General features: G+C 37.3%; 1 long non-coding RNA gene and 1 other non-coding gene across 2 annotated transcripts in view; one reads left to right on the forward strand and one right to left on the reverse strand.

Annotated features, from left to right (window-relative positions):
* Positions 1-2208: 2208 nt before the first annotated feature.
* Positions 2209-27859, reverse strand: part of LOC133052399 (uncharacterized) — a 37862-nt gene continuing 12211 nt past the window's right edge. The window contains exons 2-3 of the long non-coding RNA XR_009692044.1: positions 8427-8506; positions 2209-2272 (exon numbers count right to left, since the gene is read on the reverse strand). This is a non-coding gene — a long non-coding RNA (uncharacterized LOC133052399). The remainder of the gene's footprint in view (positions 2273-8426; positions 8507-27859) is intronic.
* On the forward strand, positions 7165-7269 carry LOC133053284 (U6 spliceosomal RNA). The gene has a single exon (XR_009692214.1). It is a non-coding gene; the product is annotated as a U6 spliceosomal RNA (small nuclear RNA).

The raw sequence follows: 27859 nt of genomic DNA on the forward strand, positions 1-27859 counted from the left end.
CCACATCCCTACAATTAATTAATCTATGACAAAGAAGGCAAGACTATACAATGAAGAAAAGAGAACCTCTAAAACAAGTGGTGCGGAGAAAGCTGGACAGCTACATGTAAATAAAGAAATTAGAATACTCCCTTATACCATATACAAATATAAACTCAAAATGGTTTAAAAACCTACGTATAAGACATGACCACATCAAACTCCTAGAAGAGAACATAGGCAAAACATTCTCTGACATAAATCATAGCAGTATTTTCTTAGATCTGTCTCTCAAGGCAAAAAACAAAAGCAAAAATAAATGGGATCTAACCAAACTTAAAAGCTTTAGCACAGCAAAGGAAACAATCAACGAAATGAAAAGACAACTTGTGGAATGGGAGAAAGTATTTGCAAACAATGCATTTGACAAGGAGTTACTATACAAAATAAACGAATTGTTCATACAGTTCAATGTCAAAAAATCAAACAACCCAGTCAAAAAATCAGCAGACTTAAATAGACATTTCTCCAAAGACACAGAGATGGCCAACAGGCACATGAAAAGATGTTCAACATTGCTAATCATTAGAGAGATGCAAATCAAAACTACAATGAGGTATCACCTCACACCAGTCAGAATAGCCACCATCAAAAAGTCTACAAATAAATAAATGCTGGAGAGGGTGTGGAGAAAAAGGAACCTTCCTACACTGTTAGTGGGAATGTAAACTGGTGCAGTCAGTAAAAGAAAAGAGAATGGAGGTTTCTTAATAAACTAAAAATTGAGCTAGCATATGATACAGCAATCCCACTCTTGAATATATATCTGAAAAAAATGAAAACTCTAATTCAAAAAGATACATGTACCCCAATGTCCATAGCAACACAATTTATAATATCCAGGACATGGAAACAACTCAAGTGCCAATCAACAGATGAATGACTTAAGATGTGGTATATACAGACAATGGAGTATAACTCAGCCATAAAAAAGAATAAAATATTGCCATTTGCAGCAACATGGATGGACCTAGAGAATACTGTATGTAGTGAAGACAGACAGACAGAAAAAGGCAAATACTGATATCACTTATATGCAGAATCTAAAAATAATACAAATGAATCTATATATGAAACAGAAACAGACTCACAGACATAGGAAATAAATTTCAGGTTACTAAAGAGGAGAGAGGGAGAGAGGGAGGGACAAAGTAGAATTACGGAATTAACAGATACAAACTCAGTTCAGTTCAGTTCAGTTGCTCAGTAATGTCTGACTCTTTGTGACCCCATGGACTGCAGCACACCAGGCCTCCCTGTCCATCATCAACTCTTGGGAGTTTACTCAAACTCATGTCCATTGAGTTGGTGATGCCATCCAACCATCTCGTCCTCTGTCATCCCCTTCTCCTCCTACCTTCAATCCTTCCCAGCATCAGGGTCTTTTCCAGTGAGTCAGTTCTCCATATCAGGTGGCCAAAGTATTGGAGTTTCAGTTTCAGCATCAGTCCTTCCAATGAATATTCAGGACTGATTTCCTTTAGGATGGACTGGTTGGATCTCCTTGCAGTCCAAGGGACTCTCAAGTCTTCCCCAATACCACAGTTCAAAAGCATCAATTCTTTGGCACTCAGCTTTCTTTGTAGTCCAACTCTCACATCCATACATGACTACTAGAAAAACCATAGGTTTGACTAGACAGAACTTTGTTGGGAAAGTAGTCTCTGCTTCTTAATATGCTGTCTAGGTTGGTCATAACTTTTCTTCCAAGGAGCAAGCGTCTTTTAATTTCATGGCTGCAGTCACCATCTGCAGTGATTTTGGAGCCCAAAAAATAAAGTCTCTCGCTGTTTTCCTATCTATTTGCCATGAAGTGATGGGACCAGATGGTATGATCTTAGTTTTCTGAATGTTGAGTTTTAAGCCAACTTTTTCACTCTCCTCATTGATTTTCATCAAGAGGCTCTTTAGTTCTTCTTCACTTTCTGCTTTAAGGGTGGTGTCATCTGCATATCTGAGGTTATTGATATTTCTCCTGTCAATCTTGATTCCAGCTTGTGCTTCATCCAGCCCGGCATTTCTCATGATGTACTCTGAATATAAGTTAAATAAGCAGGGTGACAATATACAGCCTTGACGTACTCCTTTCCTGATTTGGAACCAGTCTGTTGTTCCATGTCCAGTTCTAACTATTGCTTCAATAAAGCAGAAATACATGTTTTTCTGGAACTCTCTTGCTTTTTCAGTGATCCAATGGATGTTGGCAATTTTATCTCTGGTTCCTCTGCCTTTTCTAAATACAAACAGATACAAACTATTATACATAAAATAGATAAGCAACACAGATTTATGTTGGGAGGATCCCCTGGAGGAGGAAATGGCAACCCACTCCAGTATTCCTGCCTGGAAAATTCCAAGGACAGAGGAGCCTTGTAAGCTACAGTCCACGGGGCAGCATAAGAGTTGGACATGACTTAGTAACTAAACAACAGGGAATCATATTCAAAACCTTGTAATAACTTGTAATGGAATACAACCTGAAAAAAAAAAAAACTGCATCACTTTGTGTCCTGTAATCACAGGACCCTAAAATGAGAAAAACTTACAAATGTACAGTTTATTACAGGGAAAGCACACACCATATATAGCAAGGGTATGAAAGTCAAAATATACCTCACAGGGACTTCTCTGGTGGTCCAGTGGCTAAGATTCCACACTCCCAATGCACAGGGTCCAGGTTCAATCCCTGGTCAGGGAACTAGATCCCACATGCTACAACTAACAGTTTGCATGCTGCAACTAAAGATCCCAAATGCTGCACCTAAGACCTGGCACAGCCAAATAAATAAATAAAAATAAATATTAAAAAAATACATCACAGTGTATGATTCATAGCAGGGGTCTAGAAAGAACAAGTGTAGGGTCCCATTGTTTTTTTCCCCTCTGGTCCCACCAAATGTTTTGTACTCATTTTGTATCTTCCTGCCCCAGTGCCTAGAATCAGCCATTTCTTCAAGGAGCCCTGATTCCATTTATGGGAGAATGGTGTTTAGAAACAAAGATCTGGATGTGAGGTGTGCTTCCTACTGTTGGGGTGTAACTGTTTCTAGGTCATTTCAGCAGCCAGAGCCAGAAAATATATCTAAGTATACTATCTTACATATATAGACCTATCTATATTTCTGTATCTATTTACCAACTAGAGAACAGTATTTATGTATAGTTCTTTTTGTTGACAGTCTTACATTAGTTAAAACATGGGCTTTTAAAAACACATATATTGAGGTATAATTGACAAACATTATTATACTAGTGTCAGGTATATAACATAATGACTCAATATAAGCACATATTGCAAAATGATTCCCACAATAAGTCTAGTTAACATCCATCACTATACATAGTTACAGAATCTTTTTTCTTGTGATGAGAACTTTTAAGATCGACTCTCTTAGCAACTTTCAAATATGAAATATAGTAGTATTAACTATTATTAAATGAAGCACAAAATGATTCGTGTAAATGAAGTAGAAATACATAAAACAAATGCAAATTAAGATAAATGAAAGATGAAAATACATTAATAGACTGGGCTTCCTTGGTGGCTCAGTGGTAAAAAATCTGCCTGCCAGTGCAGGGGACATGGGTTTGATCCCTGGTCTGGGGAGGTTCCACATGCCACAAGGCAAGTAAGTCTGTGCGCCACAACTACTGAGCCAGAGCTCTAGGCCTGTGAGACACAACTCCTGAGACCAGGTGCCACAACTACTGAAGCCCGAGCCCTAGAGCCCATGCTCCACAACAAGAAAAGCTACCTCAATAGGAAACCCGTGCAATGCAACGAAGAGTAGCCCCTGCTTGCCACAACTAGAGAAAGCCTGTGTGCAGCAACAAAGACCCAGTGCAGCAATAAAAATAAAAAAAATAGTGACATGGAAAGATATCCATGTCCTAATCCCCACAACTATTGAATATTATATCATATGACAAAGGGGATTTTACAGATGTGACTAAATTAAAATCTTGTGATTGACAGACTACCCTGGATTATCCAGGTGGGTCCTAAATGTAATCACAAGGGTCCTTAAAGAGGGCAGCAAGAAAGTCAAAGGAGATAGTAGGAGACCTGAGAATGGAAGCAAAAGGTTGGAGTGATGTGAGGAAGGAGTCACAAGCTGAGGAAAACAGGCTGCCTCCGGAAGCTAGAAAAGTCGTGGAAAATGAATTCTTCTCTAGAGGTTCAAGAAGAAACCAGCCCTAAAACACCTTGACTTTATTTAGCCTAGTGAAACTGATTTCAAATTTCTGGCCTCCAGAATTGTAAGAGAATAAATTTGTGTTAAATTTTTATAGCAGCGATAGGAAACTAATACACACATCTTTAGTTTTGCCTTTTTCAAAATGCCATATGAGGACTTCCCTAGTAGTACAGTAGATGGGAATCTGCTTGCCAATGCAGGGGACACGGGTTGGAGCCCTGTCTGGGAAGATCCTACATGCCATGGGGCAACTAAGCCTGTGAACCATAACTGCTGAGCCCAAGTGCTGCAACTACTGAAGCCTATATGCCCTGGAGCCCATGCTTGGCAACAGAAGGGGTCACTGCAATGAGAAGCCCATGCATCACAACTGGAGAGTAGCCTCCACTCTCCACAGTTATAGAAAAAAACCCTTGTACAGCAACAAAGACCCAGTGCAACAACAACAACAACAAAAAGCCATATCAATAGAATCATACAGTACTTTCGGGTCTTTGGACCCATTTTGCTTGGCAAAATGAATTAAGATTCATCAATGCTTATGTTATGCATACTTTACCACAAAAAGAAAGATTCATTCATTTTGCTGAGTGAATCAATAGATCTTTACTTCTTATTACTGACTAGTATTCCATTGTATGCATGCACCGGTTTGTTTACGGATTTCCCAGGTGGCAAAAGTGGTAAAGAATCTGTCAGCCAAGCAGGAGATATGGGTTCGATCCTTGGGTCGGAAAGATCCCCTGGAGAAGGAAATGGCAATCCACTCCAGTATTCTTGCCTGGGAAATCCCATGAACAGAAGAACCTGATGGGCTACAGTCCATGCGGTCACAAAGAGGCAGACATGACTTAGCAACTAAACAGCAACAGCAACCAGTTTGTTTATCCATTCACCTGCTGAAGGACATCTGGTTGTTTCCAGTTTTTGATAATGATGCTATAAATATTTGCATACACGTTTGTGCGTGTCCATAAATATTCATTTCACTTGGCTATTAAAACCAACTCATAGGTATTCATAGCTTTTAGGACATGGAGATGTAGATTTAAATAGCATTACCAGGGAAACATATTACTAAATGATACAAACAAAAAAAAACCAGGCTTTTTAAGGCCAAGGTTACTTTCACAGAATAAGCCGTAAGTTCTCAGTTCCAGATATCTTATAAGACCCCTTTATTAGATATAACATTTTAAGGACATCTTAAGAAACCAGAATATTGTCTTCTTATTCTGTTTCTGGGATTTCTTACAACAGCAGTTAGGAGGGCCCATGGTTTTTTCAGACTAAATGCTGAAATTTCATTATTCAGAACTATGAGAAATAAGGACAATTCTAAGAAGATTAAACTTACTATGGAAAGGAAAGGGGCAAAACAAAATTACAAACAATTGGAATAGGAACATGTAATGTTATCCATCTACGGTGTAAATAGAAAAAACCTAACAACAAATATTTGAATTTCTGATTTACAATATTAGCAATCCATTCACTCCTAGTCCTTAGTATTGTTTGCTATGAAACTTTGTCAAATGGTTTCATGAAGTCATTAAAATGTACCTGTTCTTTTTCAACAGATATGCAGTGACACTTCTGCCAAGGCAGTTTTGCCTGAATAGAGAAAAAAATAAGACATTCAAACATAGAAGTGGCATTTTCCCCTAAGGCACCAAAGCCACAGAGGAAGAACTCTGAGTTGCAACACTCAATGCAAAATCAGGTTCATGTCACATAATTTGCAAAAGGTTTATAAAGCCAACAGCAAAGTATTTAACAAATATTTGTCAGGGTATGGGATTTTCTCCTATTTACAAGCTAACAAGTTAGTCTGTTACCATTTCCTGGATGCCAGCAGCACAGTAAGCAGTAGCAGCACCATCAGCATATTTGTGTGGGTTCCCCACAGCCCCAAGCCCCAAAAAGAGGCCATGCAGAGGGGCCAGGAGGACATACTATGTACACAATTCATGTCTGCATCACAGCCATGGGACACTGGCCTTGGGGAATTGACATCTTTTATAGTAAGCTTGCTCTTTACCCAGAAGGAAATATCACCTCCTCCCTCAAGGCAGCTCCTTGCACGTACAGCCCAGAGAAATGAGTCAGGTAAAGTGGTCAGGGCCTTGCATTCCTGGCACAGAAAGCAAGAACAAGCAGGGACACTCTGGGCTGTGTCAGATTGTATCTCCCAATTATACTATGCCCAGAGAGAAAAGAGGCTATCTCTCCTCCCACTTGAAGTGAACAGTAAGATGTACTGCCTGAAGTTTTGCCCCTAGAAGTACCTTCTGCCTTTAGCTGGTGCCAGCAAACTGTGCAAAAACCAGGCCTGTGCTTTTTCTCTGTTAAGCAGTCATAGAGAACTCTCAGGAAGCCATAAATGTGGATTAAGTGAGAAATAAATTGATAGGATAAAGTACCACAGGGGTTTAAAACACCTCTCCAGGCAGTTTACTGGTGCCTTCTGACTAGCCTGGATTCAATCGTATATACAACATTATCATTTTCAAACAGAATACTGGTGTCATATCCAACTTTATGCTTCCATGGATTAGATAACATCTCGTTTCTAGTGGTCCTTTCAAGTGGCATATCTCACTCTCCTTTTGCCTTCCAGATCTCCTGCCCATGCTCTCGAATGAGTGAACCTACCCAGAAGCCAGAGGGCAAGGAAATCTATTGATCCAATCCCTTCCCAGGGTACAGTGAGGCAGAGAGGGTGGAGTGAATCTGGAAGGGCAATGGAAGATATCCAGCACAGCCCATAAATGGCATTGATGTCATTGGTGTGATTTTCTAAAACATTAAACCATTCTTGGTAAGGTTCCAAACAAAACAACACATACTCCTTTCAATTTACACAGTAGTTCCGTTCCTGGAAAATTCCAGGATATTAAAACTGCTCAAAAAATACTTTGAGTTATGCTCGCTTCAGCAGCAGTATACTAAGATTAGAATTATACAGAGAGGATAAGCATGGCCCTTGCACAGAATGACATGCACATTTGTGAAAGCATACCATATTTTTAAAAGTAAATTTTAGAAAAAGAAAGAAAGTACTTTAACTTTACATGTAAATGAGGTTAGGCTTAGGCTTGGATGACCACAGATAGTTTTTTCATACACATGGAGGGCTAGAGGGACATTTGAAAATTATGTAAAACAGAGGAACGTTCATCCCTGTACAAATGTCATAGACACTGAAGGACACATGACATTCTTGGCTCCTGCCCTCTAACTGCCAGGAGATCCCTGCCAGGGGATTCCTGTCAATCACTATAACAACCAAAATAGCCCCATGTGTTTTCAAAGTATACCCTTGATGGCACTGCCCCCAGGAAGACCCACTCTCCTAAGGCAAAAAATTCATCCTTACAGAATTTGGGTTTGATACTTCACCCGTTAGTGGCTGGGGGAGACAACAAATGGAAGAAATGACTTCTCGATTCATGGCTCCTTGTTCAGTCCGATATACAGAAGTCTCTGACCCAGCTACCAAACACTTGCTGCAATTTCTAGCAACATGGAATTGTGAACTTGAATTTTATGATTTGGCATAAATAAAAAGTAAGAAAATAAATGGATGCAAAGCTCAAACTTCACATGGAGCCAGGTAAAGTTTATAAATAACCACAATTCATGTGACTTGAAATTAAACTATAACATTTTTCTACTTTTAATTTACATATTTTTTAAAAATTTTGTTTCTTTTTTTCGGCTGCACCGTGGTGCATGTGGGGTCTTAGTTTCCCCACCAGGGATCTAACTTGCGCCCTCTGCTTGGGAGCATGGAGTCTTAACCCCTGGACCACCAGGTAAGTGCCTTAACTTACACATTTTAAGTAACACATACACGTTATATAAAATTACAAAATCTAGACACAAAAATAAAAAGTAAAAACATACTCTGTGGCATACAGAATCATGGCCCTCCTCAAAGATGTCCATGATCTTATCCCTGGAACCATTTACATGGCAAAAGGGATTCTGCAGATGTGACTAAGTGAAGGATTTTTTTTTTAATCAGAGGATAATTGCTTCTCAATGTTGGTTAATTTCTGCTATACAACAACATGAATCAGCTATATGCATACATAAATTCCCTCCCCCTTGAGCCTCCCTCCCACTCCACCCTCCCTCCCACTCTGTCTTTCTAAGTGAAAGAGCTTGAGATGGAGAGATTACCTTGAATGATCCATGTGCGCTCAATGTAATCACAAGGATTCTTGGAAAAGGGAAGGAGGGGAATCAGAAGGCCTCAAAACCTATAAGAAAATAAGTTTGTATTGTTTTAAGCTATTAATTTGTGGTTATTTGTTTCAGAAATAAGAAGAAATTCATAAACACCCCCCGCCACCCGTCACAGAGATCCACCATTGTTAACACCTCAGTACCTGTACTTCAAGAGGTTTTCCTACACTATTATGTGTATGCATGTGTGTGTACTTTTTGCAAGGATGGATCACAGTGTACATGCTATTTTATAACCTCCTTTTTTAAGTCAACAAACTCCATCTTTCCATTTCATCAAATACCTAAACCATATTAAAAATTTCCCAAATAACATAAAAATGCCCTTATCAGTTGTTTCATCCAAATCATGATCTGTTCAAGGACCACCAACAGCATTTAATTTTTAGGTATCTTTTGTTATGATGTTGACTATTGAAGAGATGGTCCTACAGTTGTTCAGAGCAACCTGCCACCTTCTGGGTTTGCTTAGTTTCTCTATTTTGAACATCATTATTAAATAATGGGTTTTCACAGAATTCATTTGTTTCCTTTAATTGCCACCATTAGTCTTTATAATGTTCTAAATGTTATGACTGTGGCCAGTGGAACATAACCTCACTGATTTTTGAGAACATTATGGATTGTGAGCATAAAAGATGTCCCTAGATCTCCTTGTACTTTCCCTGTCCCAGCCCTGGAAAAAGCTTTCTCCAAAAGGACCCAGCTTCCCTTTAAGGGGAATGGTCTTCAAAGGCTACAACCTGAGCACGAGGGAGGGTTCGTTAGTACTGAGGTGACATTGCTTTTAGGTCATTTTAATGGACAGACCTAAAAAAAAATACATATTGTGGCAGACAGGCTTTAAGGTGACCACTATGATCCCTGTCTTCTGGTGTTCATACCTTTATGTACCTACCTTCTCCTAAAAGTGGGGAGAACTATGACTTGCTTCTGGTCAGTAGTATGTGCCAAAGGTGAAAGGATGCACATGATCATATATATGTCCATCTGTGACTATAGCATGTATGGCTAACACCAGTCTTGCAAAGACATTATCTCCCTTGCTGGTTTTAAAGAAGCGAGCTGCCATGTTGTGAGCTGCTTTTGGAGAAGGCCGCTTGGGTAAGGAACTAAGAGCAGCCTTTGGCTGAGAGCCAGCAAGAAACTGAGGCCCTCAGTCCAGCAGCCTACAAAGAATGAAAGGCTGCCAACAAACATGTGAGGTTGGAAGCAGATGTGACCGCAGCCCTGGCTAACACCTCGATTGCAGCTTTTTAGTCCCTGAAGCAGGGCATCTAACTAAGCTATGTCCAGACTCCTGACCCACAAAAAGTGTAATATAATAAATGTATCTTGCATTAAGCCTCTAAGTTGGTAGAAATATTGTTTTGTATAATAGATAATTAGCACACTAGTTAATCATGGATATACATGAATATTTTCAATTCCATTTTAATATTTCAATGTTTTCCTCAATTTCCTGGATTTTAGCCTAATATTTTTACCAGTAATGGAACTATTAGTCCTATCCCCTGGAGGACTGCACACTAAATTGTGAATGAAAAACTGAAAATGAGGGATCTCATTTCCATGCTTCCTCTCTTCCAATGGGAAAATGTATTCACTCATATTTTTTTTCTTATGGCCTTACTCATTTAAGTAAACTAAGTCTATGAAATCACTTCATGATACTTTTAGCCCTGAGATTCCTTTAAATTGTTACTACAAATTTTAATATTTCCTGTAAATATAGTACTTTATGGTTTAAAACAAATTTGCTCATGTATAGGTTTCTATAATAAATTTTGGAATAGTATTCAATTAGCAGCCATTTGATTTAGGTAAAATTATCATACAAATTATCTACTTCTTGCTAATGATGTTTATTTCCCCAAACAAGGTATATCTACACTTCAAAAAAAAGTTTTAACAGTTAATACACAGTTTGATTCTTCATATTTTTAACTCACATATTAAATAAAAATTCAAAGTCCAAACTCTGAACAAATCTTATGATGAATAAAGAGGTCCTTAATCTAAACCAATCACTTCTTTCTTGGAATATTTAGTAACAAATAATTTGTAAAATTATACAAGCACATTTATATTTCTATTATTTTTGCTCAAAAATTAAATGTTGTCAAATGTCTTCTTGAAATGATGTTATTTGTTGTTGTTGTTCAGTGGCTCAGTCATGTCCAACTTTTTGCAACCCCATGGACTGCAGCACGCCAGGCTTCCCTGTCCTTCACTATCTCCCAGAATTTGCTCAAATTCATGTCCATTGAGTGGGTGATGCCATCAACCATCTCATACTCTGTCATCCCCTTCTCCTCCTGCCTTCAATCTTTCCCAGCATCAGGTTTTTTCTAATGAGTTGGCTCTTTGCATCAGGTGGCCAAAATATTGGAGTTTCAGCTTCAGCATCAGTCCTTCCAATGAATATTTAGGGGTGATTTCCTTTAGGATTGACTGGTTGGATCTCCTTGCTGTCCAAGGGATTCTCAAGAGTCTTCTCCAGCACTACAGTTCAAAGGTGTCAATTCTTTGGTGCTCAGCCTTTTTTATTGTCCAGCTCTCACATCTGTGCATGACTATTGAAAAAACCATAGCTTTGACTCTACGACTTTGTAGGCAAAGTAATGTCTCTGTTTTTTTTTTAATCTAGGTTTGTCATTGCTTTTCTTCCAAGGGGCAAATGTCTTTTGGATTCATTTTGAATACTTGTCGATTACTTTCAGGTTCAACACAACATGTTATAGAATAATTCAGTCTGACAAAATAACATTTCCCAAAAGCACTATTTCCAGTAACAATTTCTCTGCTGAATAAAATTGACAGCAAATATTGTAAAATATCTCACAACCACCCGGCACATGGATCAATATTACTATAACATATTTTAAATAAAGTAGCAGTACTGGCTTTATAAAAGCTTGAGGAACAAGTTTCTCCTGACTAAAAATACCATACCCACCAAGAAAGAAATTGTTATTTAAATCAAAGACCTTTCTGGCACAGCTTCACATGTTCCTTAAAACACTCTTTTACATCATGAAATTTTTATCTGGATTTAATAATGTACTGAAGAGGCTAAAGCTGAAACTCTAATATTTTGGCTACCTGATGTGAAGAACTGACTCATTAGAAAAGACCCTGATGCTGGGAAAGATTGAAGGCAGGAGGAGAAGGAGATGACAGAAGATGAGATGGTCGGATGGTATCACCAACTCAATGGACACAAGTTTGAGCAAGCTCCAGGAGTTGGTGATGGACAGGGAGGCCTGGCGTGCAGTAGTTCCTGGGGTTGCAAAGAGTCAAACACGACTGAGCGACTGAACTGAACTAACTGAAGAGGCTAACCTTGAGAAAAGGGTATGGGTTTTATTTATCTCTGTTCCCTGGTGTAGGATAGAAACTGGCATTGTAACTCAGTTAATGTTACATAAATGAATGGATAGTTGGGGGAAGGAAGGAAGGAAGGCAAATGATCCAATGAGATGGCCTTAAGTGGCTTTAAGTTACTCTGAAATATATTTAAACACCTTAAAAGGAATAAAGAAATACAAAGCAATTAAGGACTGAAGGAAGTTAGCCAAAAGCTTAGTGAAAGCTGCAGATTTCCATGAGTCAGTTAAATAGGGATTAATAGGCTATAAACCCAGAAATGAGGATTATGTGGTCTATAGATACAACTCTTACTCTGAAATTTTGGAATTCATGTTATTTTATCTATAAAAGGGGAATTAGTCTAGCCTTTGAGACCACGAGAAACTGCAGATCTACAGCCCAGATGTCACAACCTAGCCAGTGTCTGGCCAACAACAACTCAAGTGACAATTATCTCAAAAGAGCACAGGTTCAACAGGAGCAATACTGCCCTCTAGGGAGAATTTTGGAAGTTTGTGGATATTTTTTCTTGACACATTGAAGTGAAGCTGAAAAACATTAATGATAAAGGGGATCTTGAAAGTCACAAGAGAAAAAAACCACTAAGAAATGAAAATCAGAATACCAGAAGACTTTGCATCAGCCAACAATTGGTACCAGAAGACAGTGGAATGATATTTTCAAGTTGAAAAAGGGAAATTATTAGTAACATAGGATTTTATACCTAGGTAAATTACCAATGTAAAGGCAAAATATAGACATTTACAGACATACAAAGAAGTAATTTACCACTCACAGACTTTCACTAAAAGAAACACTGTGGATGTACCAATTTCTGGTACCAGATAAGAAAAGAGTAAGCCCACTACAATCTCTCTCTTCCACTTCAAACAACTAAAATTTCTGGGGGAAAAAACAGGACACAACAAGCAACTACTTGAGAATCCTGAAAAGTAAGCAAAGGAGGTGAATTGAGATGAGAAGTAAAAACTTTAGGAAGTGACTCATACAGGGGTAAGTTACCAAATTTTTACCTACATTCTGTCCCAACACTGATCAGAAAGAAAGTCTCTAGCACAGCTACCGTAGACAGTACAAGGAGAAAAAAAATCCAAGGAACCCCATAGTTTGGGCCAGAGGTCTGAGAAAATGTGCCCCCAAAAGCTGGAAAGTGTAGGAGGAATCACTTTTAAAAAAATCTCACCCATCAGAGGACTTTAACAGGACCCAGATTCTTACTTTAGGTTCAGAATATTCAGTATACAATCCAAAATTACTTGACATACTAAGAATTAAGAAAATGTGACTAATTCCCAAAGGAAAAGACATTCAATGGATGCCAAATCCAAGATGATTCAGATGTTGAAATTGACAAAGACTTTAAAGCTGTTATAATTATGCTCTGTGAGGTAAACACACCCTTCAAATAAATAAAAAGATAGTTCGCAGCACAGTAAAAAGAAACTATAAAAACTAACCATTGGAAATTTTAGATGACAAAAATACAATATATGAAATTAAAAATTCACAGGATAAGTTTAGTAGAAGTAAATGTGAAATACATGTATAGAAAATATACATGTATAAAGTCCTCATTTTATATATATAATCACATATTTACTTCTATTCAGTTCATCTCATGCATTATGTTCATATAAAATGAGGATTATATAGGATATATTCTTACTTTAAAATTTTGGAATCCATATTGTTTTGTCTATAAAAAGGGGATTAGTCTAGCTTTGGGCACATGAGAAACTGAAGATCTACAGCCCAGATCTCACAACCCAGCCAGTCTCTGGCCAAACAGCAACCTCAATCAAATGAGATAGCAATTACCTCAAAAGTGCTATGGGCTCAATGAGGGGGCAATACTGCCCTCTAGGGGTCATTTTGGAAGTTAGTGGGTGCTTTTTCTTTTTGATACATTGGCATCAAACTGCAAAACATCAGTGATAGAGTATATATATATGGAGAGAGAATGATTGATTGTAAAGAACTGGATAATGCAATAGTGTGTGTGTGTGCCCAGTCATTGCTCTATTCAACCCCATGGACTAAAACCTGCCAGGCTTCTCTGTCTGTGGAATTTTCCAAGCAAGAATACTGAAGTGGGTTGCCATTTCCTCCTCTATGGGATCTTCCTGACCCAAGGATTGAACCCATGTCTCCTGCACTGGCAGGTGGATTCTTTACCATCTGCACTGCCTGGGAAGTCTAATGTAATTGTGGAGGCTGCGAAAACCAAAATCTTCAGGGCACAAGAGGAGGCTGGAGACCCAAGGAAAAATTGATGTAACAGTCTTGAGTCCAAAAGCAGTCTAGAAGCAGAATTCTTTCTCCTTAAGAGAGGGAAATCTTTTCTCTTGAGGCCTTCAACTAATTAAATAAAGCCCACCCACATAATAAAGGATAACCTACTTTATTCAAGTCTGCTTATTTAAATGTTAACATATTTAAAAATATCTTCACAGCAACATCTAAACCAGTTTTTGACCAAACACCGGGTACCATAACCTAGCCAAGTTGACACATAAAAGTAACCATTACAGATGGCAAAGGAAACAATTAGTGAGATTGACGATAGATTAACAGAAATTATCCAATCGAAAAAATGGAAAGAAAGAAAACTGAAGAAATTTAACAGAACTTCAGAACTGTGAAAAAATACCAAAGAGTGTGTGTATAGCACTTGTACCACTGGGGTCCCAGGAAAGCAGAAAGAGATTAGTACAGAAAAAATATTTGAAGAAATAATGGTTGAAAATTCTCCAGATTTGGAGAAAGACATAAATATGTAAGTAAATCCACAACAAGATAAACTGACCAACAAAAAATTCTGTTCATTCTTCTCTATTACATATAGAACATTTATAAAGAATGATCAGATATAAGTGACAAATGAAGTCTCAACAAATTTCAAAGCATCAGTAGTAGCCTTAACTCTGATGGAAAACAACTATAAAAAGAAATTTAAAAAAAATTTAGCCTCAATAAAGCTGAAAAAATGTTTAGAACACTACAGTGCTGCTAAATAACTCATAGGTTTAACACTAAATCATGATTTGGCAAAGGATTCTTAGGTATGACACCAGAACCATGAGAAACAAAAGGGAACATAGATAAACTGGACTTTATGAAAATGAAAACCTTTTGTGTTTCAAAAGATACCATCAAGAAAATGCAAAAACTCAAAGAATGGGAGAACATATTTGCAAATCATAAATCTGATAAGAGCTTTGTATCCAGACTATATAAAGAACTATTACAACACAATAATATGAAGACAATCCATTTTTTTTTAAATGAGCAAATGATATGAATAGACATTTCTCTAAGGAAGATATACAAATGGCCAATAAACATATGAAAAGATGCTCAACATCACTCATTATTAGAGACATGCAAATCAAAACTACAATGAGGTATCACCTCACACCAGTCAGAATGGCCATTATCAAAAAATCTACAAAAAGTAAATACTGGAGAGGATGTGGAGAAAAGGGAACCCTCCTGTAAGATTGGTGGGAATGAAAACTGATACAGCCATTATGGAGACAAGTATGGAGGTTCTTTAAAAAACTAGGAATAAATCTACCATATGAACCAGCAATCCCACTTACTGGGCATATACCCTGAGAAAAACCACAATTCTAAAAGACATATGCACCCCAATGTTCACTGCAGCACTATTTACAATAGCCAGGACATGGAAGCAACCTAGATGTCTATCAACAGATGAATGGATAAAGAAGATGTGGTACATATATACAATGGAATATTACTCAGCCATAAAAGGGATGAATTTGAGTCAATTATAATGAGGTAGATGAACTAGAGCCTCTGACAGAGTGAAGTAAGTCAGAAATAGAAAAACAAGTATCATATATTAATGCATATATATGGAATCTACAAAAATGGTACTGATGAACCTAGTAAAGGACTTGTGGATACAATGGGGGAAAGTTAGGATGGGATGAATTGAGAAGGTAGCATTGACATATATACACTATCATGTGTAAAAGAGTGGGAAATTGCTATATAACACATGGAGCCCAGCCTGGTTCTCTGTGATAACCTAGATGGGTGGGATAGGGGGAGGGGAGGGAGGCTCAACAAGGAGGGGAGGCATATGACTGATTTGCATTGTTATATGGCAGAAACCAACATAATATTGTAAAGCAAGTTTCCTCCAATGAAAAAATAAATAAAACAAACAAACAAAAATGGGTAGAGGAGCTGAACAGATATTTTTCTAAGAGGACATACAGATGGCTAACAGGCACATGAAATGATGTTCAACATCATCAACTGTTACAGAAATGCAAATCAAAACCACAATGAGATATCAACTCACACCTATCAGAATGGCAACTATCAAAAAGGCAAGAAACAACAAGTACTAACAAAGGTGTTGGGAAAAAGGAGCCCACATACACTGTTAGTAAGAATGTAGACTGGCACTGCCACTATGGAAAAAAAGATGGAGATTGCTCAAAAAATTAAGAACAGAACTATCACATGATCTGTCTATCCAACTTCCGGTTATTTATCCAAAGAATACATGAACACTAATTTGAAAAGATATATGAACCCCTATGTACATCACAGCATTATTTACAATAGTCAAGATATGAAAACAACCTAAGCACCCATCAATGGACAAATGGATAAATGAGACATGATACACACACACACACACATATGACAGTGGAATACTACTCAGCCATAAAAATATGAAATCTTGCTATATGCAAGAACATGGATGGACCTTGAGGGTATTATGCAAAGTGACATAAGTCAGATGTAGAAAGACAAATACCACATGATTTCAGACATGTGGAATACAAAACAAACAAACAAAAAAAACTAAATAAATGAACAAACCAAACAAAAACAAACGCATAGATACGGAGAACAGAGTAGTGGTGACCAAAGGGGAAGAGTGTAAGGATGAGATGGGTAAAGGGGGTCAAGTATATGGTGATGAAAGAAAACTAAATTTTTGGTAGTGAGTGCATTATAGTGTATACAGAAGTTTAAATATAATGTACACATGAAACTCATATAATGTTATAAACCAATGTTGCCTCAATAAAGAATAGCGTGAAAAAAAAAAGTTCAACATCATTAGCCATCAGGGAATGCAAATCAAAACAAAAATGGGATACCACTTCTCACCCACCAGGATCGCTAGAATCAAAAAGCCTCAACAAACTACAGGAACCCTCTCATTCATTGCAGGTGAGAATGTAAAACGTACAGTCACTCTGGAAGACATTTTGGCAGTTTCATATAAAACTAAACATACTCTTACCATATGATCCAGCAATTTCTCTCCTCAGTATTTACCCAAATGAATCAAAAACTTATGCTCACACAAAAAACATCTGCACATGAGTATCCACAGCAGTTTTATTCATAATTGCCAAAATGTGGAAACAATCAAGACATCCTTCAATAGATGAATGAATAAACAAAGTGTTACATTCATACAATGGAATATTATTCAGTGATAAAAAGAAATAATCTATCAAGCCAGGAAGACATGGAGGAACTTTAAACACATATTGCTGAAGTGAAGGATGCTGACCTGAAAAGGTTATATACTGTACTATTCCAACTATGACATTCTAGAAAAGGCAAAACTATGGAGAGTGTAAAAAGATCAGTGGTTGCCAGGAGATGGAGGGGACAGAGGAAAAGAGGAATGAGTAGTGGAGCAAGGGGATTTTTAGGGTAGTAAATTATTCTGTATGACAACATGCAAGGATGCTACCAGGACAGCACAGGAGTCACCGTGAAGGGGCCCCACTGGCCAAAAAGAATGAGAGAATTAGAAAATCAACATTTTGCCACCTCTAATGAAATTATGTATTTACATTCCAATTATCAGTGGAGGTTAAAACCTCTAGATGAGAGGTGAAATTGGAATTTTATAATGGAGAGGTAGCACTGAGAACACCTAGGTAACAAATACTTGACATACAAAGATTAAATGCTTTCCTCCTACAAGTCAAGGAAGATCAAAAATTGTCAGCTGACTACAAGAAGCGTGGCAAGCAGCCTGGAACAGTTTCTCCTTCACAGCCTCCTGGAGGAACCATTCCTGCTGACACCCTCATCTCAGACCTCTAGCCTCTGTAATCATAACACAATAAATTTCAGCTAAGTGATCCACTTTGTGGTAATTTGTTATGTCAGCCCTAGGAAACTAACACAAGTACTGATACACACTACAGCATGGATAAATCTTGAAAACATTATACTAAATCAAAGTCAAGTATAAAAGGCCATATGTGATATGATTCCATATATGTTAAAAGTCTAGAACAGGCAAATCCACAGAAACAGAAAGTAGATTAGTGGTTGCCAGGGGTTGGGGCAGGAAATGACTGCCTAATGGATATGGGGTATGGGGCTTCAGGTTTGGGAATGAGATAGTGGTGCTGGTTACACAACTTCTTGAATATACTAGGACCCACTGAATCACACACTTTAAATGAATGAGTTTATGAGTTCAAATGAATGAGTTCACAATATGTGAACTATATTTCAATAAAAAATACCCTGAGCCTTAAGGAACAAGACAGTTCCAGTGGCTGCTCCTGGGGAAGGAGCTTGATTTAAGAAAAAAAAAGTGGAATAAAACAGAAAAGCCTGAGAATAAATGAGTTCCATATTCAGTTCAGGACCCTGGGGTGAGTATAAAAATATAAGTTCCCTGCTTCCTGGCTAGGACTCTGCACTTTCACTGCTGAGGGCACAGGTTTGGTCCCTGGTCAGGGAACCAGGGGGAGAAAAAAAGGAAAAAAAATACACGTAAGAGCAGAAATTAGTGATAGAAAACAAAATGGTCAACAATAAAACTAAAATGTTGTTCTGTAACAAAATACTACATAAAAATATCTCCAGGACATCTGCTTATCAGAGAGATGAGAAAATAAACAACAAACAGTAATAGTAGATATTTTTTAACAACATATGGGAATACTATGAACAACTTCCCTGATGGCTCAGATGGTAAAGAATCTGCCTGCAATGCAGGAGACCTGGGTTTGATCCCTGGGTAGGGAGATCCCCTGGAGAAGGGAATGGCTACCCATTCCAGTGTTCTTGCCTGGAGAATTCCATTGACAGAAGAGCCTGGCAGGCTACAGTCCATGGGGTCACACAGAGTCAGACACAACTGAGCGACTAACATACACAAATGAACAGCTTTATTCTAGTACATCTGAAAACTAAGAGGACATGGTGAGATTTCAAGAAAAATGTAAATTACCAAAACTTGAACTGACAATCAAACATCTCCCATAATAAGAAATACCAAGCCCATACAGTTTTACCAAAACTTCAAATAATACAAACAACACATTTCATAAAACAGAAGAAATGGAAAAGTTATTCAGACCATTTTATGAGGTGACATAAGCTTGATATCAAATCTGCAAAACAGTAAAAGTAACATTTTAGAACACTTATTAATACACATGCAAATCTTCTGAATAAAATAGTAACAAATCAAATTTTTTTTTCAATTATTTTTATTAGTTGGAGGCTAATTACTTCGCAACATTGCAGTGGGTTTTGTCATACATTGACATGAATCAGCCATGGAGTTACATGTATTCCCCATCCCGATCCCCCCTCCCACCTCCCCCTCCACCCTATTCCCCTGGGTCCTCCCAGTGCACCTGGCCCGAGCACCTGTCTCATGCATCCCACCTGGGCCGGTGGTCTGTTTCACCATAGATAATATACATGCTGTTCTCTCGAAACATCCCACCCTCGCCTTCTCCCACAGAGTCCAAAAGTCTGTTCTGTACATCTGTGTCTCTTTTTCTGTTTTGCATATAGGGTTATCATTACCATCTTTCTAAATTCCATATATATGTGTTATTATGCTGTAATGATTTTTATCTTTCTGGCTTACTTCACTCTGTATAATGGGCTCCAGTTTCACCCATCTCATTAGAACTGATTCAAATGAATTCTTTTTAACGGCTGAGTAATATTCCATGGTGTATATGTACCACAGCTTCCTTACCCATTTGTCTGCTGATGGGCATCTAGGTTGCTTCCATGAACAAATCAAATTTAAGCAATGCACTAAAAAAAAAAGTAATGTGCAGAAATTCCCCAGTGGTCCAGTGGTTAGGGCTCCACACTGCCACTGCAGGCGGCATGGGTTTGAACTCAGGTTACAAAACTAAAATCTGACAAGACACATGACGTAGCCAAAAAGAAAAAAAAGGTAATGTGCTGTGACCAAGTAGAACTTTTTGAGGAATGCATCAAGAGGAGTTCAATATGAGAAAATCTAGTAATATGATATTTTATAGACTAAAGGCAAAAATATGATCATTTCATCAGATATAGAAGAGAGAACTTTTTAAAAAAGGAAATTCCCTGGCAGTTCATGCAGCATGGCAAAAAATAATAATAATATAATAAAACAAAATAAAAACCCTTAAGAGAATTACAATTAAATGGAAACTTTTTCAACCTGAAAAAAAATTTTTTTTTTTTTTAAAGACTATAATAGAGAAGGGAAGGTGGAAGACAAATCCTTTCCCAGAAAAGCAATCATAAAGGTGAATAAAATTGACAAGAACCATTTTGGCATTCTAGAAATCGACCAAAGAGGGGAAAGGAAGGGAGGACACAAACTTCCAGTATCAGGAATGAAACAGGGACTATCTATCACTACTGACCCTGGAGACATAGAAATTAGGATGATAAGGGAATATTACAAGTATTTCTATACACGAGAACTTGACAACTAAGAGCAACTGCACCAATTCCTTAAAAAACACAAATTACCACAATGCACCCTATATGAAATATATAATTTTAATAGTCCTATAACTCTTTAAAAAATTGAATTTTTAATCTTAAAAATCCCCAAAAAGAAATCTCAAGGTCCAGATGGCTTCCATTAGAGAATTATACCAAACTTTTAAAAAAGACTTAAGATCAACTACACACAATCTTTTCCAGAAAACAAAACAGGGAACACTTCCCATTTCATGTTATGAAACTAGTATTTCTCTGACCAAAACCAGAGAGACAGTACAAAAAAATGAAAACTACTGCCAATATCTCTCATGAATACAGATGTAAAGTCACTAACAATACTTTGCAATGTATAAAAAGAATTATGTAAGTTCTATAATTAGATTATATTTAAAAACCTTCTATAACTCAACAACAAAAGACCACAATAACCCTATATGCAAAACAGAAAAAGAGACACAGAAATACAGAACAGACTTTTGAACTCTGTGGGAGAAGGTGAGGGTGGGATATTTCAAAAGAACAGCATGTATACTATCTATGGTGAAACAGATCACCAGCCCAGGTGGGATGCATGAGACAAGGGCTCAGGCCTGGTGCACTGGGAAGACCCAGAGGAATCGGGTGGAGAGGGAGGTGGGAGGGGGGATCGGGATGGGGAATACGTGTAAATCTATGGCTGATTCATATCAATGTATGACAAAACCCACTGAAATGTTGTGAAGTAATTAGCCTCCAACTAATAAAAAAAATAAAAATTAAAAAAAATTAAAAAAAAAAAATGAACAAAGGACTGTAACAGCCATTTTTCCAAAGACGATATAAACATAGCTAACAAGCATATGACAAAATGCTCAACATCATTAACAATAAAGAAATGCAAATCAAAATCACAATGAGACACCATTAGGGTCTCACCAAAACCACTTCACACCTATTAGGGTAGCCATAACAACAAGAGCAAAACATAAAATAACAAGTATTGATGAGGATGTGAAGAAACTTAAACCCTTCCCCATATATTCCTGCTGGGAATGCAAAATGGTGTAGCCACTTTGGAAAAGAGTTTGGCAGCTCCTCAAAAAGTTAAAATATTGAATTGCCATATGACCCAGTAATTCCACTTCTAGGTATATACCCAAAAGAATTGAAAACAGGTGTTCAAACAAAAACTTGTACATGAAAGTTCACAGCACCACTCTTCACAATAGCCAAAAGATGGAAACAACTCAAATATCCATCAACAGATGAATGAATAAACAAAATATGGCATATTATTCAGTCATAGAAAGGAATGAAGTACTGACACATGCTATGACATGGATGAACCTTGAAAACATTATGCTAAGTGAAAGAAACCAGACACAAAAGGCCACATATTGTATAATTCCATTTATATGAAATATGCAGAGTTGGCAAATCCATAGAAACAAAAAGCAGATTAGTGGTTGCCAGGGACTGTAGGAAATGGGAATGGAAGTGATTGCTTAATGAGAATGAAGTTTCCTTTTGAGGTGATGAAATGTTCTGGAATTAGATAGTGGTGATGGCTGCACAACACTGGAAATGTTCTTAGCAACAATTAGTCATACACTTTTAGATGGCTACAATGGTAAATTGTATGCTATGTGTATTCTGCCATAATAATTTTTTAAAGAAAAAGAATCATACACCATGACTAAGTGAGGTTTATTCTCAAGATGCAAATCTAGTTTAATATTCAAACATCACATCAACAAACTAAACATGAGAAGTCACATAACCATATCATTTTATGCAGAAAAAGTATTTGACAAAAGTCAATACCCATTTCTCATTAGAAAATTTCAGAAACCTAGGTATAGAAGGTAACCTCTTCAACTTGATAAAGAAAATCTACAAAAAAAACTTATAGCTAACACTATACTTATTGGTGAAAGATTGCTTTCTCACTAAGAACAGGAACAAGGCAAAGACACCTGCTCTAATCACCTTATTCAACACAGTACTAGAAGCCCTAGTCAGTGCAACAAGACAAAAAGGAAAAAAAGGCAACTTGTTTGTACAGGAAGAAATAAAACTGTCCCTATTTGCAGATGACATAAATATCTATGTAAAAACAATCTATAAAAGAACTCCTTGAACTTATGAGTCCAGCAAAGATGTAGGAGACAAAACAAACGTATAAAATCAACTGTATTTCTATATGTTAGCAATAAACACATGGACACCAAAACTTAAAAAGACAATACGATTTATCATCTGTCCAAAAAAATTGAAATGCTTAGGTGTAAATCTAATAAAACGTATATAGGACTTGTATACTGAAAATGACACAGCACTGATGAAAGAAAGAAAAGACAAATAAACTGAGAGACATTCTGTGTTCACGGATTGGAAGATTTAACCGAGAAAAGATGTCAGTTCTCCCCCAATTCAGGTACAGATTTAATCCAATTCCCATCAAAATCCCAGAAATATTTTTTATAGATATAACCAAGTTTATTCTAGAATTTATATGGAAAGAAAAAGGAACTGTAACAGCTAAATTAATTTTGGAAAAGAGGAATACAGTGAAATGAATCAGTCTACCTGCTTCATGACTTAATGAATAGCTACAGCAATCCAGATTGTGTGATATTTGCAGAGAGATAGACATAGATTAAGGGAATCCCTGGTGGCTCAAACGGTAAAGAATCTGCTTGCAATATGGGAGACCCTGGTTTGATCTCTGGGTCAGGAAGATCCCCTGGAGGAGGAAATGGCAACCCATTCCAGTATTCTTGTCTGGGAAATCTCATGGACAGAGGAGCCTGGTGGGCTACAGTCCATGGGGTAGCAAAGAGTCAGACATGACTGAGCAACTAACACAACAGACATAGGTCAATAAACAAAATAGAGAACTCAGAAACACACCCACACAAATATGCCCAAATGATTTTTGACAAAGGTGCAAAAAGTAATTCAATGGAGGTAGGAGAGCCTTTTCATCAAATGCTGTTTGATCAACTGAACACTGATAAGCAAAAATATGAACCTCAACCTAAACCTCATTATCTTATATTAATACAAAAATTAACTCAAAATGGATCATGGACTTAAATATAAAACATGAAACTATAAAACTTTCAGGAAAAAAACAGAAAATCTTTAGGACTCAGGGTCACATAGTGTTCATAGACTTAACACTAAAATCACCATACAAGGAAAAATGGGTAAGTTGAATTTTGTCAATATGTAAAATTTTTCCCTGTGAAAAACTTTAACTAGAGGATGAAAAGTCAAGCTACAGACTGGGAGAAAATATTTGCAAAGCACACATCTGACAAAGGATTAGTATTTCTAACTCAACTGTAGAAAAGTAAATAATCCAATTACAAAATGAAGAAAAAACATGAGCAGACATTTCACCAAAGAGGATATACAGATGGCAAATAAGCCCATGAACAGATGTTCAATATCATTACCATAAGAGATACAAATTAAAACAACAATGAGATATCACTATACACTTACCAAAATGGCTAAAATAAAAAACAGTGACAACATCAAATGCTCGTGAGGATATGCAAAAACTGACTACATGACTGATGGGAAAGTAAAAAAGTATAACCATTCTGGAAAAGAGTTTGGCAGGTTTTTGAAAAACTAAACACGCTACTACCACATGATTCAGCAATTGCACTCCTAGGCATTTATTCCAGAGGACTAAAAACTTAAGTTCACACAAAGACCTGTATATGAATGTTTACAGCAGCTTTTTTTTTTACTTTTTTTTTTAACAGCAGCCTTAATTGGAATAGGCAATAACCAGAAACAACCAATGTCCTTCAGCGGGTGAACAGTTAAACTATGGTACATCCATACCACGAAATACTATTCAGTAATAAAAAGGAGTGAACTACTGAACTATTGATACACACAACTCGGATGAATCTCCAGAGAACTAAACAGTTTTAAAAAAAAAGCCAGTACTCTAAGGTATGACTCCATTGATATAACATACTTGAAATGAAAAAATTATGAAAATGGAGAACACACTAGTGGTCACCAGGGCTTAAGAATTGAGGGAGAACAGGAAAAAAGCAGGTATGACTGGATGAGGGCAATATGAGAGATCTTTGGTGATGGAGAAATCCAGTATCTTGACTGTATCAATGTCCATATTTTGGTTGTGACATGGTACTATAGCTTTGTAAGATTTTACCATCAGGGGACGGACTTCCCAGGTGGCACTGGTGGTAAAGAACCCGCCTGCCAATGCAGGTAGACCTAACGGGGTTTGATCTCTGGGATGGGAAGATCCCCTGGAGGAGGGCATAGCAACCCACTCCAGAATTCTTGCCTGGGAAATCCCATGGATAGAAGAGCCTGGCGGGCTACAGTCCTACAGTCCATATGGTCGCAAGGAGTCAGACACGACTGAAGCGATTTGGCATGCACGCATGTACCATCAGAGGACACTGGATAAAGGGTATCTGGTTATTTCTCTGTATGATTTCTTAGAACAGAATGTGAATTCATAATTATCTCATAGTAAAAAGTTTAATATTAAAAAATAGGATGGGATACAGAGAAAACAGTGCTGAAAGGGAAATTTATAGCTCTAAATGTCTATGTGAGAAAACAATATTTCAAATCAATATTCTATTGAATATTTAAAGAAGGATTAACAACCCTTCACAAATTCTTTCAGAAAACAGAGGAGCTGAGAACATTGACCAATTAATTCTAAGAGACTAGCATTATCATTGCTTGGTATGTACCACACAAAGCCATCAGAAGAAAACTAAAAATCAATATTTCTCATTAACATAAATGCAAGAATCCTTAACAAAATATAAACCAACTGAATTAAGCAACATATAAAAAGGATCATACACTATAACCACATGAGATTTAACCTGGGAATACAAAGTTGATGTAACATCCAAAAATTAATGTAATACACTGTGTTTAAAAAGAATAAATGATGAGACACACATTCATCTCAATACATGCAGAAAAAAATAATTCACAAAATTCATCATGCATCCATGATAAACACTGTCAACAAACAAGGAATCAAGAGGAATTTCCTCAATTTAAATAAACCCAGAGCTAACATTCGTTGGATGATGGAAAAAGCAAGAGAATTCCAGAAAAACATCAATTTCTGCTGTATTGACTGTGCCAAAGCCTTAGACTGTGTGGATCACAAGAAACTGGAAAATTCTGAAAGAGATGGGAATACCAGACCACCTGACCTGCCTCTTGAGAAATCTGTATGCAGGTCAGGAAGCAACAGTTAGAACTGGACATGGAACAACAGACTGGTTCCAAATTGGGAAAGGAGTACGTCAAGGCTGTATATTGTCACCTGGATTATTTAACTTATATTCAGAGTACATCATGAGAAATGCTGGGCTGGATGAAGCACAAGCTGGAATGAAGATTGACAGGAGAAATATCAATAACCTCAGATATGCAGATGACACCACCCTTATGGCAGAAAGTGAAGAACTAAAGAGCCTCTTGATGAAAGTGAAAGAGGAGAGTGAAAAAGTTGGCTTAAAGCTCAACATTCAGAAAACTAAGATCATGGCATCTGGTCCCATCACTTCATGGCAAATAGATGGGGAAACAGTGGAAACAGTGAGAGACTTTATTTTTTTTGGCTCCAAAATCACTGCAGATAGTGACTGAAGCCATGAAATTAAAAGATGCTTGGTCCTTGGAAGAAAAGCTATGACCAACCTAGACAGCATATTAAAAAGTAGAGACATTACTCTGCCAACAAAGGTCTGTCTAGTCAAAGCTATGGTTTTTCCGGTAGTCATATATGGATGTGAGAGTTGGACTATAAAGAAAACTGAGTGCCAAAGAATTGATGCTTTTGAACTGTGGTGTTGGAGAAGACTCTTGAGAGTCCCTGGGACAGAAAGGAGATCCAACCAGCCCATCCTAAAGGAAATCACCCCTGAATATTCATTGGAAGGACTGATGCTGAAGCTGAAACTCCAATACTTTGGCCACCTGATGTGAAGAACTGACTCATTTGAAAAGACCCTGATGCTGGGAAAGATTGAAGGCAGGAGGAGAAGGGGATGATAGAGGATGAGATGGTTGGGTGGCATCACCAATTCAATGGACATGAGTTTGAGTAAACTCTGGGAGCTGGTGATGGACAGGGAGGCCTGGCATGCTGCAGTCCATGGGGTCACAAACAGTTGCATACGACTGAGCGGCTGAACTGAACTGCACATCATACTTGATGGACTGCTTTCTCTCTTAAGACTGGGAACAAAAACAAAGATGTCTGTTATTGTCACTTCTATTCAACACTGATCTAGATATTCTATCCAGCATGAAAAAGAAGAAAAAATGTTAAAGGTAACCAAACCGGCAAAGAAGATGTAATACTGTCTTTATTTGCAAATGATATGATCCTATTTGTAGAAAATCCCAAGGAATTCATACAAAAAAGATTAGAATAAATGATGGCCACAGAATATAAGAGCAACATGTGAAAATTAGAAAATCAAATAACCCGATTAAAAAAATGGGCAGAGGAGTTGAAAAGACACTTTTCCAAAGAAGACACACAGATGGCCAACAGGCACATGAAAAGATGCTTAACATCACTAATCATCAGGGAAATGCAAATCAAAACCACAGTGAGATACCACCTCACACCTGTCAGAATGGCTATCATCAAAAAGACAAAAAGTAACAAGTGTTGGCAAGAATGTGGAGAAAAGAGAAACTTCCTGCACTGTTGATGGGAATGTAAATTTGTGCAGCCACTATGGAAAACAGATGGAGATTTCTCAAAAAATTGAAACGAGAGCTACCATGCAATCTAGCAATTTCTATTCTGCATATTTATTTGAAGAAAACAAAAACACTAACTAGAAAAGATACATGCATCCCCATGTTCACTGCAGCATTATTTACAATAGCCAAGATATGGAAGTGATCTAAGTGCCCATTAATAGATAATGGATAAATAAGATGTGGTTGCTTGGACACAGAGACTGTTATTCAGAGTGAAGTCAGACAAAGACAAATATCATATGATATTGCTTATATGTGGAATCTAAAAAATGGTACAAATGAACTTATTTATAAAACAGAAATAGAGTCACATATGTAGAAAACAAACTTATGGTTACCAAGGAGGAAAGTGTTGGGGGTGGTGGTGAGGGATAAAATGGGAGCTTGGGATTGACATATATACG

This window comes from Dama dama, chromosome X (assembly GCF_033118175.1).
Source record: "Dama dama isolate Ldn47 chromosome X, ASM3311817v1, whole genome shotgun sequence".
In the NCBI taxonomy this organism is placed as follows: Eukaryota; Metazoa; Chordata; class Mammalia; order Artiodactyla; family Cervidae; genus Dama; species Dama dama.